The sequence below is a fragment of the Salvelinus sp. IW2-2015 genome, linkage group LG11, assembly GCF_002910315.2.
Source record: "Salvelinus sp. IW2-2015 linkage group LG11, ASM291031v2, whole genome shotgun sequence".
Classification (NCBI taxonomy): Eukaryota; Metazoa; Chordata; class Actinopteri; order Salmoniformes; family Salmonidae; genus Salvelinus; species Salvelinus sp. IW2-2015.
In genome coordinates this window covers 42923242-42926558 of record NC_036851.1, presented here as the reverse complement: position 1 = coordinate 42926558, position 3317 = coordinate 42923242, and the positions used below count along the sequence as shown (strand labels likewise).

Genomic DNA, 3317 nt, shown 5'->3' with positions numbered 1-3317 from the left:
GCTTTGCTGACTTTCGTGACCAAGCTAACCAAGCTAATATAAGGCTAACTGTTCTAGCATTGATTGATACACTCACAAAAGCTTGGATTGCTTTCGCTGCAAAGCATATTTGCTAAATCTGACACGATAGGTGGATTAACAACAAGCTAAGCTGTGTTTTGGTATATTTCATTTGTGATTGTATGGTTATAAAATATTTTAGTAATATTTTTGAATCTGATACGTTTGGAAATTTTCTTCTGCCTTTCAGGACCGGAATGAGGCTGTAGTTTTCTGAACATAACGCGCAACCCAAATGGCGTTTTTTGTTATAAAAGTAATATTTATTGAACAAAAATAACATTTATTGTGTAACTGGGAGTCTCGTGAGTGCAAACATCCGAAGATTATCAAAGGTAAGCGATTAATTTGATTGCTTTTCTGACTTTCGTGACCATGCTAATTTGGGGCTAACTGTTCTAGCATTGATTGATACACTCACATAAGCTTGGATTTCTTTCGCTGTAAGGCAATATTTCAAAATCTGACACGATAGGTGGTTAACAACAAGCTAAGCTGTGTTTTGGTATATTTCACTTGTGATTACATGATTATAAATATTTTTAGTAATATTTTGCGCCCTGCAATTCAGGGTTGTTTAGGAAAATGATCCCGCTAAAGGGATCCGTAGCGCAGAGAAGTTAAGCATCTCCAATCCAAAATTAAATCTAGAATCGGCTTCCTATTTCGCAACAAGGCATCCTTCACTCATGCTGCCAAACATACCCTCGTAAAACTGACCATCCTACCGATCTCGACTTCGGTGATGTCATCTATAAAAGCCTCCAACACTCTACTCAACAAACTGGATGTAGTCTATCACAGTGCCATCCGTTTTGTCACCAAAGCTCCATACCATTGCGACCTGTACGCTCTCGTTGGATGGCCCTCGCTTCATACTCATCGCCAAACCCACTGGCTACAGGTTATCTACAAGTCTCTGCTAGGTAAAGCCCCGCCTTATCTCAGCTCACTGGTCACCATAGCAACACCCACTCGTAGCACGCGCTCCAGCAGGTATATCTCACTGGTCACCCCAAAGCCAATTCCTCTTTGGTCGTCTTTCCTTCCAGTTCTCTGCTGCCAATGACTGGAACGAACTGCAAAAATCTCTGAAGCTGGAAACCCTTATATCCCTCACTAGCTTTAAGCACCAGCTGTCAGAGCAGCTCACAGATTACTGCACCTGTACATAGACCATCTATAATTTAGCCCAAAAACGACCTCTTCCCCTACTGTATTTATTATTTATTTTGCTCCTTTGCACCCCATTATTTCTATTTCACTTTGCACATTCTTCCACTGCAAATCTACCTTTCCAGTGTTTTACTTGCTATATGTATTTACCTCGCCACCATGGCCTTTTTTTGCCTTTACCTCCCTTATCTCACCTCACCTCATTTTCTCACATTGTATATAGACTTATATTTCTACTGTATTATTGACTGTATGTTTTGTTTATTCCATGTGTAACTCTGTTGTTGTATGTGTCGAATTGCTATGCTTTATCTTGGCCAGGTCGCAGTTGCAAATGAGAACTTGTTCTCAACTAGCCTACCTGGTTAGGAAAGGAAAGACATGGGCAAGAAGTTCACCAAGGCAGTAATAGACGCCCCCAGGAACTTCCAGCACGTTGGCCATGTGGGCTGGGACCCAAACACATACTTGAATAACCTGGACCCAGAGCTGAAGAACCTGTTTGACTTGTGTAGCATATCTGAGTCAAAGCTCAAAGACAAGGACACCTTCAAGGTCATCCATGACTTCAATGAGAAGAAAGGAGTGGTGGAGGCTGTCAAGAAGGAGCTCCGTAGGCAAGTCTCCCCACCACCATAAATAGTTCTGGTCAGATTTGCCAAAAGGAGGGCGAGGGAGAGCCTTGTATGCGTTTCTGTATGTGGAGTAAAGGTGATTCAGCTGCTGATTGCCGCTTTCATATTTATTTTCATTGCATTGATTCAGTCAGAGAAGTCTTGCCACTCAAAGCCGAAAGGGTATATCAAAATAAAAATCTATCCATTCAGTTATAGCACACTCTGACCCAAGGAATGAGGATACGTTGACAAAGGTTAAAAACAGGGTCAACTTTATACTGGAACTTGCTCATTCGTAAAACACACAAATCCGTCATTCAGTTAAGCAGCACACTCTCACATAAGGAATGAGAATCCACTTTATACTGAACTTGCAAGCAGGGTATCATGAAGTTGGAATAATGTACAGTAAAAACTGTGAAAAGTACAGTCTTCACGGCACTTTCCATTTTGAGCTCTACTTTAAAGTATACCGGCTTTCAACTGTTTTAGCTCCCCTCTCTTGGTTCCCCTGCCTCGCATCTCTCCTCACAGTTGATATCTCACCACTCTGGAGTACCAGTGGTCTCATTAGCGACAAGGTAGAGGTGCGTGCGTGCATAGCGAGGGCAGAAATGGACAGAGGCTCAGGCCGTTGCAATTTTCAGGGCCAAAGATTTCACCACAGCTTGGCCTTTGAAATAGCTTCAATTCATTTTTTTCATGGTATGCTGATTTAGGTATATGGAGGGTTGTGCAATGGCTAATTTAAAGCTTGCCAAATTTATGGTACTCAAACCTCCTCTTCAATATGCATCTTTATTTGCAAGTAGGCACCTCCAGCAGTGACCTCATAAACCTATCCTTCAGTGGTTAAGCTGAGGACTTATTCCATGACCTGTTTAGCAATTTCACACAAAACCTTTGGGAACAGGAAAGAGCTAGCTCCCAAGGCACTGAGGAGTCAGCATGCTGTTACTGTTGCCTTTCGACTTCTTATTCAACTTCTAACCCTAGACAGAACGAGGGATAGAGTTCAGTCTTTAAGCAGGTTACTGCTTCCCGGGTGTCTGATTATAATTAAATAGTAATTCCGTGTTTAATACATAGTGTTGTGCAAATCACATTTGTTGCCTCAGTGCAATTAGCCAAGGCTATGGTATCAGGTTCCTTCCAGTCTTTACAATATAAGAACATATAGTTTATTTCTAGCCGTACGGTTGTTGAGAGAAGTTTTCCAGTCTAAGCTAGTACACTTGATTTATGTGAACTTCAATAATAATTTAAATTGTGTACCTTTTTCCAACTTTCCCACGTTGAGATCTTTCATTTTCAACTATAGTTATTGTTTTGAAGCGCTGGGAGACATGCTGATGATGATTGTCTACAGAAAAGAAAAGGCCATTTGAGAGTATTTTAAGAAATTGATGTGAAGGTGAAGATGCCATGGACTGATTTAAGGTCAATTCTATGTCTCCAATGTTT

General features: G+C 41.2%; 1 pseudogene; it reads left to right on the top strand.

Annotated features, from left to right (window-relative positions):
- Positions 1-1617: 1617 nt before the first annotated feature.
- LOC139028440 (zinc finger CCCH domain-containing protein 11A-like) overlaps positions 1618-3317 on the top strand; it is a 19680-nt pseudogene continuing 17980 nt past the window's right edge.